The 14,324-nt window shown below is 40.8% G+C and overlaps 1 protein-coding gene across 4 annotated transcripts in view; it reads left to right on the forward strand.

Moving 5' to 3' along the window:
• Window positions 1–2,243: 2,243 nt before the first annotated feature.
• The window catches only part of ATP6V1C1 (ATPase H+ transporting V1 subunit C1), a 42,394-nt gene continuing 30,313 nt past the window's right edge, over window positions 2,244–14,324 (forward strand). For 2 of the 4 annotated variants that reach the window (XM_008541058.2, XM_070630732.1), the window contains exon 1: window positions 2,244–2,920. The gene's annotated coding sequence lies outside the window, so the exon portion shown is untranslated. Of the gene's footprint in view, window positions 2,921–5,314; window positions 5,507–14,324 lie in introns of all 4 variants that reach the window. The other 2 variants (XM_070630733.1, XM_008541065.2) reach the window with 2 other exon arrangements.

The raw sequence follows: 14,324 nt of genomic DNA on the forward strand, positions 1-14,324 counted from the left end.
CAGTGTAAGAGATTCTATCTTATCACAGCTTCACCAGCATTTGCTATTATGTATATATTTCCATCTTTGCTAATACAAGTTATTTATATTTATATATTTATTTTTATAAAGATGCATATTTGTATTTCTTATTTATATTTTTGAGCACTAGTAGGAGTGAACATTTTCCCAATGTTTTAGTCAGTGGCATTTTTTTTCTCAGTTGTTTGTGCTTTTTGCTCACTTGTGTGTTGGGATCTTGGTATTGTTCTTATCATTTTGTCTGAGCTCTTTATATAATGTAACCTGGATAGCATAAATTTCTGCAAAAAAATAGCTCATATAAAGCACTTGAGCTTAGACTTCATTAAAGATTTGGGTAGATGGCAAAGGATTTACATCACAGCAATTGAAGCAATCTCGATGGAGTTCTAAACGCTCCTATTTTTACAAGTCGTTTACCATGTTGCTTTCTCTTTCTCTTCTCTCTTCCCTTAACTTCCCTACGCCTTCCTCTTGTGTCTTCACCCACCAATTTCTTTTCCTTTCCAATCTCTATTGGAAACTAGTTTAATTACATCTTTAGTTTCTTAGTCTCCATTTACCCAAGCTCTCAGTTTATCTTCCACTCTGCTAGTTTATCAAGGTATTTTCCTAAACAAGGACATTTCCTTTTCTAAGGGGAACACCAGTACTAACTTTCAAGATATTTTAAATATTGTAGGGGGGTGAAAAATGATTTTGATTCCTACTATGATATTAGTTTCAAATACTTTCCCCACTTTAATTAAAACATTCATCTTTTTCCCTTGAAAAAATTGTAAGAGAAAAATAAATCTTCCCTATGCATTTTTTTCTGTGTTTTAAGCTTGGAAGGTGCTTCCAGATGGGAATATTTAGACAGTTGGAAATGCAGGAAAAGGTGTGGAACGCCTGTTATACATACTTAGAAATCTAAGATGCTCCTATGCATAGTATAGAAAAGCGAGCTTTCCTCTGATAAAACGCAGTTTCTTACCACTAGAAGCTATTAGAAAGCAATCATGCCCTGCTTGTAGGAAACATGTTTGCTAGATTTTTTAATGAGATATGCTAAGCCCAATAATAATTAGAGCTAATATTAATTGATCACTGCATTATACTACCTCTCAAGTAAAACATGATGTTTAAAATGCTGGAAAGTGTTGGGAGCTCAGAAGCAGATGCACTTAAGTTTATAAATTCAGAAACTGAGATGAGAATTCTGCTTCAGGGCCACACACAAGCATAAAGAAACCAACAACTTTCAAATGCAGACTCTAAAATTGCACTGTCCAAAGCAGTTGCCACTAGCCTCCTGTGGGTATTTAAATTTTAATTAATCAAAGTGAAATAAATTTTAAAATTCCGTTCTTCAGTCACATTAGCCACATTTCAAGTGCTCAATAGCCACATAAGGCTAGCGGGTACCATATGGACAGCACTGAATAATCTTTCCATCATCGAAGAAAGTTTTATTGGACAGTACAGATCTAACAAAATATTGCCTTTAGGCCCATTTTGTGATGCCAGATAAAGCCTGTGGAGTTCCTGACAAGTTTCCAAAGCTGGGTTATAGAACTGGTTGGTAGAATTGCAAGAACTTCATTCGAAATTGGTGAAAAGCATCAGGTCGGGGATAGTTAGGTTGGTTGTTACAGCCTAATATCGAGGCTCTAAGAAATTCTGTGGTGAATTTCTAAAGGGACACAACAGCAGAAAAGGCACAGGATAGGTCAGAAAATCTGGGTCTCTGTAGTATAGAGCAATAAGGGTGAGCATTTACTGGGTGTTTCTTATATGCTAGGTACTGTGCTAAATGCGTACTTCATTTAATCCTCCCAATACCTCTACAAGGTACGTATTATTACCACTTTACAGGTGAACAAGCTAAGTTTAGAGGCCTAAGGTCACACAGCTAGTCAGTAGTGGAGCCAGGATTTAAAATCAGATACATCTATTCCCTTGCACTAAACAGCTCTGTGACCGCTGGTTCTTTACCTTCCTCATCTGCAAATCTAAAAGGACTAAATTAGAAAATCACCAAGTTGTCTACTGTTTCTAAAACTATGTCCTAAATTAGAATAATACCAGCTATCTTCCCAAGCCAATGAAATATGCAGGGTTCAGAAGAGCAGCTTCCTACCTTATTTTCCCCCAAAGAATATGCTTTCTCCTGTCCATGCCTTTGTCCTGAAACCTTCCTTGGTTTCCCACTATCTACTGTGGCTGCAGCTATTTATGACGTTTATCGCTCGCCACACACACCCCTGAACCAGATAACATGCTCTCTCACGGCAAGAAGTGATTCATAACCCTACAAAATCAGCACAATGCCTAGTACACAGAAGACGCTCCATGAACATTTATGGAATTAACTTGAAGTGGACTGGAAAGAAAATGTGAATCAGTGAAGGGAACTATTAAGGATATTACTCAGGGAGCGGAGCTGTCGGAAGAAAACCCCGAGCAGAGCAGCCTGTGTAGGGGCTGGCGACAAATTCTGACCCGCAGAAACCTGAAGAAGTGGGGTAACGTTAGGGATGGGGGCGGTGACGTTCACAAGCGGCAGAGGAGACTCCGCCGGGACACTACGAGAAGCGAAAAACCCCGCCCATCCCAAAAAGCTGCCGCCAGCGCCCACTCCTGTCTCCCGGGCTCCCAGGGGACCTCCCAGCCCCGCCCCCTCCGGAGGTCGCGGCGGCGGCGGCTGCGCAGTGCGCGCATGGGCCGGGCGGCGAGCGCCGCGGTCAGCTGACTGCTCCGCTGGCACGTGACTTGCTCCGTGGGCGCTGGGGTCTAGGAAGCTGTGAGGCCGGAGCATAGGCCCGGGAGGGATGGAGCGCTGAGTCGTTAACGTCTGTCGGGCTGTCTGCCTCTGTACCTGTTCCTGCTGCCACTTCCTCGTTTGACACCTTGCTGGGTCAGTGAGCGATGGCTGCGCCGGATGGGGAGTCCCGGCTAGGCCGCGCTGGCGCTGCGGTCGCCGCCTCGGAGGGCTGGGGGCGGGCGCAGGGGCCGAGGCTGTGGCGTTGGAGCTGGCTGGGGGGCTGGGTCTGGTTTCTCGGCGCCGGTTTGTGGCAGCCTTGGGCCTAGGTTCCGTCTCTAAGGAAGAGGAAGGAGGGAAGAAGAGAAAGGGCCCCAGGGGGTACTTAGTAGGAGAGGCAGAAAGGAGAAACACTGCGAGTCTAGTACATTTCTCCTTCGTTTGGGTGGGTGGTCACAGCGAATCCCCGCCTCTTTAATTGAGGGGTATGAAAGGTGACAGAGTGGCCCAGATGAGGATCTCGGGTGGTGTATGTGAGGTCACAGGGAGCTGAAGAGCCTTCACTGGGTTTACGCGCTTGTGAGAAGGCGGAGGGCAGTTTAAAGGGTCTAGGGGCCCCTCACTGCAGCCAGGGGGCCCTCACAGAGGACGCAGGGCCCTTGTAGGCGGGAGAAAGAACAAGAATCCAGAAGGCTCAAACCATTTTTTATTAGAATGGGGGAAGGGTAGGCAAGAAACCCCTGAAAAGGAACTTGAGGAGAGAGTTACATAAGGCTAATTGAATCACCTGAGAAACAGGAGTAAGGGGAAGCTAATATTCTTTTCAGAGGAAAAATCTGGTATGTTAGGGAAAAATAAAATATTTCAGTGAGCACTCAGTCCTTAGCACTGCTCTGGGAGTGGAGGAGTCGCGTGTAAACAGTCCAGCCTTAGGAGTTCTCGCCAGTGTTGAGGAAATAAGTCACACACACGATACATTGACATACAGTGAGGTTATATGTAATTATCAAAAGAGAATGCTGAGTGCTTTGGAATTGTGAGCAGGGGCAGACATGTGAACTGGCACTATCGGGAAATATCCTGAGGGAATGGTAACTAGAGTTGGGTCTTGGCAAGCCAGTGGGATCTGAAAAGGTGGAGAGAAATGGGGAGAACTTTCTAGGCAGGGAAAGCCGCAGGATTTGAAGGCCTCAAGATGAGGTAAAAGAGTGCTGCTAGGGGAGTCAAAAGTCCGGGTCTGTGGCGGATTTGAATTGTGGAGAAGTGGGAAATAAAGTTGGGGTCAGATAATGAAGACACTAGAATGCTATTCATTTGTTCATTCAACTAATATTTATTGTGTTATATACCAGGTACTGTGCGAGTGCTAGGGTTTAGAGAACAGACTCTCTCATAGAGCTTACAGTCAAGGAGAGAAGATGGATTTTAATAAATAGTCACGCAAGTGTGAAATGTTCATTGAAGGAATAACAGAGTGGTGTGAAAGATTTGTCAAGCCTGTGCCCTTTATAGAAGGTTCAAAGAAGGCTTTTTGGAGGATATGACTTTCGAATTGACATCTGTGAAGGGTGTGAACGTGTAAGTGAAAACAGTGCAGGCTTGAGGGAATGGCGTATGTCAATGTGAAGATGAATAAATCTTTTGAGAAGTTGTAGGAGGGCTAGCATGGCTGAGTTGGGAGGGAGCTATGTGAGAGAAGCAGGTGAGGGAATACTGGGGGTCAGGCCCAGCAGAGCTGTTATTCTAAAAGCAGAGGGAAGCCAGTGAAGATTACAGACAGTGGAGTGCGTCAGACACGGGGGGTTTTTCGCAGGGAAAGAGTCACCCTGAGCTGACATCTGTTGCCAACGTTCCTCTCTTTTTTCCTCCCCAAAGCCCGAGTGCATGGTGGTATATCCTAGTTTTAAGTCCTTCTGGTTGTTCTGTGTGAGTCACTGCCACAGCATGGCAACTGACAGACGGGTGGTGTGGTTCCACGCCCGGGAAACAAACCCGGGCCGTGGAAGCAGTGAGAGCGCCACCCTTTAACCACTACACCATCAGGGCTGGCTCCAGACATGGTTTTTGAAAAGAAAATTTTGTTGATAATGTAGGGTGCAAAAGTGAGTGAGAGGAGACCACCTCAGGAGGACATTGTTGTAATCCCACCAAGAGAGGGCAAAGCAATTTAAACTGTTTCCTGTAGGGAGTGGGGAGCCGGTGAAGGATTTGAAAGCAAGATACTTTCCTTCTCTCTCCACTAAGGAATTAAGGAGAGTGTTAAACTGTACTCGCTTTTAGAGGGGCTAAGGAATTGGAGAAGGGAATGAATGATTAGATTCTATTTGCACCCTTCACTGAGGGTGGTTATGACTACCCCCTAAGCAGTTCTGAAGTCCACCGGGGAGGCTGGATCATTTTGGGGTTGATGGGAGATTCCTTTGCAAAACTCTGTTTTGGCTTTCCAGCTTACCCGTCAGTAACGTCATCTACTCCAGAATACCTTTTATTGAACAACAGATAGTCACAGGGAGGACTCGATTGCCTTTCATGTTTATTTTGTTCTCACAGGTCTTTGAGAGAAAGTAGATGAAAATGCTATTCATTCTATAGATAGGAACCTATCTCGACCCTTGGAACTAGAAACAGAGAGAAAGTGATTTGTCTAAGTTTGGCATAACTTCCGTGGTCTTCTCCCTGCTGGTGTATTGTTCCTGCTGATCACCTCCACAGTACTTCCCACAGTCGCATCTAGAGAGAAGGGTGAGTTTCTTGAAGTGCGTTGTAATCTTTGATTCAGCACTGTGGGTGAACTTTTTCTAGTAGGACAGCTTCAGGGGATTTGGCAGTGCTGGGCCAGTGCTTTACAAACTGCTTTTCTGTCAGCTTGGGTAAAGCTGTTCAATTTACAGTTCAGCTGGAGGAGATAATGGGCGACCAGTGTGAGCTGAAGGTGCTCAAGTTGTTAATCACGGGTCTTTGGCAACAAGCAAGTCTGGGATTGTCCTGAAGACCGAGCCTCAGGATTGTGTCTCAGAACTCCTGGAGGATCTTTCTCTGTTTGGTACACCTTCGGGGACTAGATTAAATCTAAAGAAAACAGTACTTGCGATCTGACTGAAGTAAATGGTGAGAGCTGGGTGGTTAGTGTAATTCTGCTTTTAAAACTGGGCAGGAAATACTCATTTTTTTGGCATATTGGTCTTAGGAGCCTCATTTACACTGGTTTTTATAACCTAGAAGGAAACTTTTGGGCTTCAAAAATCTGATTCTGTGATTATTTCCACAACTTGTGAAATAATCTCCTTGGCCGAAGAGCAAAAGTGGAATGCCAAAGTAAACCTTTGCAAAAGGACGTCCTTGTGGTTCACCAGTCCCCCAGGCAGTCAGTCTTCCTTTTGAACTTGAGTCTGCTTAGGGGTAGCTACAGTTTTGGCTAAGTACCTCCTACTTAAATTTTCTTCTTGTGTGTATTCTGCTGTATTTGCAGCAGTAAATCTTTCTCATCCTTTGGATGTGGAATTTTATACCATTTTAGTTATATTCTAATGCATGTTACATTTCTATTTCATTGACGTTTCTAAGATGTAGTAGAAACCATTAGCATAGTGCCTTTGGAAAGATAGCTCAGGCAATGAACCAGGGCAGTCTGAAATTTCCTGTTGACACGAGTGACCCTTGGAACTAGAAATTTCACGCTATATTCTTGATAATGAAGTAAAATTCTTTTCCAGTGGGAAATCTCCCTCTAATGTTGTATCGTTGTGCAGATCTGCTATTTATTGAGTTCAGAAAGGACCCAGGTGGGCAATGAAGGAGAGGTGCTTTGGTTACATCAGAGGATAAGAAGGATGGAGCATTAGCTCTATATCTAAAATAAGGTGTGTGTGTATTTCAAAATAAAATGCAGGTAAATGCAAAAAAAAAGGTGTTATTTAAAGAGATTGATGTTGTCTTTTAAGATATTTTAAGCAAACTGTCAATGAATAAGAAGTTACTTCATAAATTAAGATAATTAACAGGGGGATTAACTTTACCATGGAAGGTTTTCTTTATGAACCAGCCTATAGTTTAGTGATTCTGTATGGATGCTGTTGGCATTTTGGACAAGAGTGTCCCTTGTTTAGCCCCCATCCACTAAAGTCTGATAGTGACCCCCACATTGGGACAACCTAAAACACTCCCATGTATTTCCAAACTCTTTTCGGGGGAGAGGTACCATTCGGTTGCAAAACACTGCATGTGGTGCCATCATTTATTTGCTGGACAGATATCTGAGTGCTTGTTAGTGACAGGCATTCTACCTGATGTTGGAGATAGAGAGGTTAAGGGTAGTATTTTAATAAACTGGCATGTAAAATGTATGCACTCATTAGCTGTGTGGTCATTAATTGTTCTCTCATCTGCGAGCAGGGGTGGTGATAACATCTTCTTTAAAGGAACTAAGTACAAAATTGCTTAGCGTATTGAAGTGCTTATCACATAGTACATATTTAATAAGTGGTTGTCATTAGTAGTGAACAGAATCTCAAGCTTACCAGAGTGACGGATTGGGGAAGACTAGTTTTAAGTCTTTAATTTGATGGATTTCAGGCTAGAATACATTGTGTTAGAGATACCAGCACCTTTCAGTGGAATGTGGTATTGTGGGCCAGTCACTATTATAAAATACCAGAAAAAAAGGAAAGGGAAGTAATGTTTTGGGAGCCATGTGCGTAGACTCAGGGAATCCCCTGGCATGGAAGGAGTTGTTTGCTCTTTGGGGCGTTGTTGAGGTGCCTAGGGATAGAGGAAGTCTCTGGGAGCTCAGAAAGTTCTGATGATTACTTTCAGTAACGGGTGTACACCTCCCACCCCTGCCATGTCTACCAATCCAGCCAGCTTTACCAGAAACTACAGGAAATTTTTTAACATTGTATAATGTGTTGTTACCTCCCTAACCCACCCAGACATGTTTCTGTTTGTATGATAGTCATCTATGTGAGGGTAAGGCTTGGTTTTTACAAATTTATTTGTAGCCAACTCTGAAATAAAGACATGGTAATTGTTTATATAATACATCTATTAAAGATTAAATTGTCTTATAGTTAAGTATGTTTGTGGCATGAAATTCAGGCAAGCTTTTATAGGATGACAGAGCATTTATAAATACTCTTTCAGTTGAAAAGAAAACATGCAGAAGTTTATTTATTTAAAGAAGGTATATGTTCTGACAATTTTTAAATTTCATTCTGTATGAATCACGAAAGTATTCCTTGAGAGGTAAAATCCCCCTTTGTTATTGGAAACTTTTAAACAAGTTTTATTATGAGCAAGCCCCTCCTGCAATCCCAATTAAGATGCTTCTGTTTTGAAGGATAGAATTTTAACATTCAAAGAGGAAATTGATATTTTTAACTTTTTATTTGTATAGTGTTAATTTCTAGGGGAGGATATGGCAACTTTTTTAAATGAATGGATTGTGGTAAATGTTTTACACTGATCAGTTCTGTTAAAAGTTGATGTGCCACGATTGGAAGGCTGTGTGATGTTTCACTGATCTGAGGTATGCCTTCTTGTGCTTGTTGAAATAAGCCACTTTAGTAAACTTGGTGTTTTTAAGGCAAAAAGGAAGTTTTGCATGTAGACTGCCTTCAGCCTTAATTTATTGTGAAATTTCATTTACTGTGAAAGATGGTTGCATTTCAGAGACTAAAGTGTTGGTTTCTTGAAAGCATTAAAAGCAGTTAATTATTGGAGCACTAAGTGGGGTGCTGTACTGTTTTCTGTGGTTGCCTCTGTCTTGGGTCAGGCTCATAAAAGAGATGCTTAAGTAGCTCTTCTGTTCGGGCTTAGTATCTCCACCTTTTGTGGTGTTGTGATAGTTATTGCTTTACTGTTTTTATTTTATATTCAAATCAATTGTGATAGGAAAATAATCCACAGCCTTCAAATTCCCAGAAGTGGGTGATACAGTAAATGAACACTCTCAGAGCTTTGAACGCAGGTTTTCCCTTCTTCTCTCCTTTCCTTCATTGCATTTTGAAAAAGAATTTTTACTTTTTTTTTTTAAAGCAGCATACTTACTGCATCAGATAAAATAGAAGTGTTTAAAAATTTGACTAGCGTTTCTGTTATGCCTCCAGTGTATTCTGCTTTGATTTTTTTATCTTGTCATTAGCATCGTTTCCCTCATCCCTCCCTGCACACACGGACCTACCTGCTTATACAGATCTACACACACCGTGGTAAGCTCCTTCAGGACAGGGGGTACATCTTTTTGTTTTGCTTCTCAAAGCCTACCACGGGTCTGGGAACTTAAGCACCCAAAACATTTGGTGAAGATGAATGATATGACCGTAAATTGAAAACAGTTACGGTCAATTAAGAGATATGTGATAAAACACAAAATAGATGTCTGCTGAAATGCAGTTTATTATGTGGGTTTAAATGGACATACGGGTTGAAGGAGTAGCAGTTTGGGATTATATTAATGAGTTTGGTGCTTGGTTGGACTTAGTTGGGAAAATCTTTTTGTTCAGGGAAGTTTGAGTTGGTTTAAATGGGAAGAGAGAAGTTGTTTTGTGCAAAATGGACTGTCTGAGCAGAGGCAAGTAAGAAAGAGAACTGAAGGCAGGCCTTAGGTCAAGATGGATAGAGAGGTCAGGAAGATGGTGAGGATAAGGCAGAAAAACTCAGACAAGGAGGCTGGTAACGATGATGGTGACAATTGGCAAATTTCAGTTTTATTTCCAAGAAAGAAGCAGGACTAGGGGCATACATTTTTGTGAGTTGCTCAGCCTTCTCTCGCCTAGAGCAATTTTTTTTAGAGCTGGAAAAATTTTTCAAGAAGTTTTGGGAATAAATCAGAACTCTACACTGTGGTCACAAAGCCACCTGCTGTTTGTACCTAGGGCATTTAAAATCCTCTGTATTCTGTCCTTCATAAATGAAATAAAATTGTGCATTTCTTGAGCAAAGCAAGAGTTTATCCAGGTTCTGTTTTGTCCTGTACTTGATTTCATAGACCATATTGCTTTTTTACTTACGTTTTAAGTTTGTAAGTCGCCATAGGAAGCATGCAAAAAAGTAGGTTGATATATTTAAGGTTTTAAAACTCCATAGAACAAAAATCATTTCTGTATTATAGAACTAACAGTACTGTGTGATTCTTGATAATGATGATGTAACATTTAGCCATCTTATTAAAGAGTATTTGTCATTTCTTGTAACATTCACTATATATTCAATGTATAATCATTATGTAATTCCCTATATAATCATGAGAATGTCTGTTTTAATACAGTGGTTCTGAAACCTGACTGATCATCTGAATTACCTGAGGAACTTAACAAGAAAATAGAAAAAAAGTCTTGGGTCTCACGCAATATAGATTCATGGCATATAAGAGCAGAAAGGGATCCTGGATATCGTAATCCAGTCCTCTCGTTTTACAGCTGAAGAAACTCATGCGGACAATGATATGCAGAACTGGGATTAGATTCCCGTCCTCATCTTCTCAGTGCAGTGCTCTGGCCGTTACATTGTGTTTCCTGAAGTTGGCGTTTGGGTTTTCTCTGGCTGTAATTCCCAGTGAGATCAAAAGGCTGTTTACCGATTAACTGGTACCATAGTTGCTTTCCCACCACAACCAACCAGACTGGACAAAATATATGAAAAAAACTGCTGCCAGATATTGGACAACAGGTAGTGTAGGAAATGAGAGACAAGTAACAAATGAAATGAGCTCTATAATCCCTCTGGCTTTCTGCCTGGAGTCACTCCCTGGACCATGATTTAGGAGGGGGAAGCCAAGCAGAGCATGTTGGTCTTGCTGTCTTGCTGAGTTAGGGAGAATGGAGTTGGGGAGGGCTTATCTGGCTAGAATTTGCAGGTCAGAGTGGCAGAGAGCAGGGAGCTAGTCAGAACACCCACCATCTATATGGGCGTCTCTGCAGGAGGGCCAGCAAGGAATGACTAGGAAGCTTTAAACTGAACAATCATCAGGGCTTGTGGGGTTGGGAGGCGTTTGCATACTTGAGGCATCCAGTGGAATCCCAGGTCAGGCCTTAGTAGCAGAGCTAAGTTAGCCCTAGAGTGAAACCTTAAACACATCCTAACAGAGTTTAAAAGCAAGCCTTGAATGGATCATGCTGATCCTTAGGTAACTTAACTGCCTGTCAGAACAAAGTACAGCATTCTTAAAAGGAACACAACAAAAGCCAGTGATTAACAGTGTAACATTGTGAATTATAAATATGCTCAGTGATTTAACAGAAGACATGAACGTGAGGAAAGAAATGAAAAGTTTTAAAAAAGGAACTTAAAAAGCTCAAGAAAATATTTAAAGCGAAAAATTCACTTCATGAGATAAATAGCAGATTACTCTAAAGAAAAGTTCAGCAAACTGGAAGATATAGCAGGAGAGTATCCAAACTGAAGCACAGAGAGAAAAAACTGAAAAAATGAATAGAAGCTTGTTGACCTGTGGGACAATATCAGGTGGTTTAACATTTGATTTTTGTCTCAAAAGAAGGGAAAGAGAAGCAGAAAAATATCTCAAGAAAATAATGGATGAAATTTTTCCAAATTTGATGAAAACTGAAAACACAGATTCGAGAAGCTCAGTGAAATCCAAGTAGGATAAATCCTTGTGACCTTGGGGTAGGCAGATTTTTCTTATGCCACAGAAAGCATATATTATAAAAGAAGAAATTGATAAAGTAGACATCAGAATTGAAAAGTTCACAGCACTAAGTGTTGGTGAGCCTGTGGAACAACTGGAACTTGCATACCTTGCTAATGGGTTATAAAATGTTCTATCTACTTTGGAAAACAGTTTGGCGGCAGCTTCTTATAAAGTACATGCTAATCATTCAACTCAGAAATTCCACTTCTAGATGTTTATCCAAGAGAAATGAAAATATATTTTCACAAAGATCTTTGTAGAAGAATGTTTATAGCACCTTTGTTCTTAATGGCCCCAAACCAATAACAATCCAGGTGTCCATCAGCAGGTGAATGGAAAAGCCAACTGTAGTATATTCATGTAAGGGAATACTGAGCAATAAAACAGAATGAACTACTGATGCACACAACATGGACAAACGCCAACAACATGCCGAGCAAAAGAAGCCAGACACAAAGGAGTGCATAATATCTGCTTCTATTTACAATGAACTTCTAGATCAGGAAAAATGAATCTGTAGTGACGGCAGATCAGCATTTGCCAAGGGCTCACAGTAGGATGGGGAGTGAGTGGGACCAGGTGTGAGGGAAGGCTTTACGGTGACAGAAATGGTCTTAATCTTGGTTTTGGTGGTGGTTACACAGGTTTGACGTTTGTCAAAAGTTCATCGAACTGTACTCTTATAATGGGTGTATTTTATTGTATATAAATTATATTTCAATAAAGATTTTTTAAAAATATGGGGGAAGTGAAGGGAACTAACCAATTATGAGCCAGATACTTTAACTATGTTATTTCATTTAATCGTTGTAGTTATTTATTCATTCAAGAATATTCGACAAATAATTTTTGAGGGTTTACATACCAGCCTCTGTGCCAGGTACTGAGGATACAGTTTTGAGCAAAAACTATCATGGTTTCCACTTATCCTCATGGCAGTTTATTTGGAAGACAGACATTAATAAAAAGTGTCCCTCAGGGAAATACTGAAAAGAAGGTACTATAAGAGCATATAATACATTCATCCTTAGCATATATGCTCTCATATGATATATGACATGAGACATATTATATATGTCATATAATATATGGGGCACTTTCTATGCCTTGGTTTCTTCATTTGTAACTACTACCCACCTGGTAGGGTTGTTTTAAAGGTATGGATGAGTTAATACATGTGAAGTGTTTTGACTGGAGCTAGTAGATAGGAAGTGCCCAATAAATATTTGCTGCTATCTTGATGACATTTGACAGTTCTCACTGTCTAATGTTTCAGGAGTACACCTGTACTAACTCAGGACCAGGTTTGGGGGAGGAGATGATGAGTTTGACTAGAAGTGTTGAGTCTTAGGGAGCTTTTGAGACATCCAGGTGGAGATGTCTTGTAGTCGGTTGTGGAGACTTGTTGGATGCTGGGGAGGGGCCTGGGCTGGAGACAGAAATTTGGGAGAGTGTTCAGCATCTAGACAAGAATCACCTTGAGTGTAGATAAGATCATCAAGAGAGAAACTGTGTACACACGTTTATACACACGTAAGAGAGGGACTTAGACCTAGGTTTGAGTCTTGAGAAACTCCAACTTTTAATTGGTGTGCCTTTTTAATAATTTCCTCTCTTGGTTAGCATGTGATTTGGCTTTATTTATGCCTGACTTCCAGTACACAAGATGAAAAAAGGAAATAATTAGGAATAAAAACAGAAGTCATTCGAAGTAGTCAGAGGAGCTGGAGTTGTCCATGTTCTTAGTGAGATGGTAACCAGTGGATACTAGTTTTGACTCTTTCTACGCAGCTGAGAGAAAAAGGGAAATGTTTTTAGCAACATGGATTTCATTTTCTGACCAAAAACATAGATATACACATCTGCAGAGAGAAATTTTGTTTGGGACTGAGCTTAAATTGTTCTTCAATTTCAAGGAGAAATTTGTGTGACTTGTATAAGTGAGAGGATAACAGTGGACATTGTTTAAAAACAGAGAAAAAAGGGATTTTGCAAAAGACTTCTTGATGCTGTTCTTAAATTCGTCCTTGGATACTTAAGTAGCTTGTGTCTCCCATCAGGCTCTTCTTATAGTTAGCTTGCTTTGACTAGGGGATAGAAGAATTGAGGCCATGGTTTTGCCTAAAGTACAAATAGGTTCTTTCTCAAGCCCTCTCATATTTTTGGCTGTATTCACCCTTAGAATAACAAAAGACGTAGGCTTAGTAATCTGCAACTTTACCAATTTTTAATTTTATGAGGTACTCTAAAATTAGGATGTTTTCTGAAAGACTCTAGATAAAAAAAATTGAAGAAAAATACAATTTAAATATTTTTTGGCCCTTATTTTTTCTCTGATCAGACTTTTTGATTGATTCAGAGTCATTGTTATAATGACATTTCATTTATTAATAAAACAAGCAATTTATTAAGTCCTTGCTGTAGGCAGGAATTGTGTATGCTGGGTTTTAGGGCTTCACAGAAGAAAAGTTTCTGGCCCTTCAGGATTTCCCAGTCAGGAGAGGAAGAAACGAGGGAAGATAGTGGGATAAGTGCGTAATGGTGGCCTTTATAAGGTATTAATTAAGTAAACAAGGTGTTTCCCACCTGGGACTGGGAATAGCCTTTGGTGGTAGGATGGGTTGGGACAGCAGCCCATAGTCACCCAGGAAGGGAGGCCAGGTGGGAGGGAGAGGATCTAGGTTCATCGTTGTATTCGTTCCTTCCAGCAGCTCTGTCAAGAGATTTGTGGGATTCCACTTTACAGATGAGGAACCTAGTAGAGGGGTAGAGTCAGATAGTTAACTATTCTGAGACTCCAAAGTTTGTGCCCTTTCCTCTGTGATCTCCAGGTCTCTTGAATCTCTAATTTAAAAAAAAAAATTTGCTTTTCTGTTTGGAGAGTCATTGCTCCTTATAGGAGGTAGGATAGTT

This window comes from Equus przewalskii, chromosome 8, assembly GCF_037783145.1.
Source record: "Equus przewalskii isolate Varuska chromosome 8, EquPr2, whole genome shotgun sequence".
In the NCBI taxonomy this organism is placed as follows: Eukaryota; Metazoa; Chordata; class Mammalia; order Perissodactyla; family Equidae; genus Equus; species Equus przewalskii.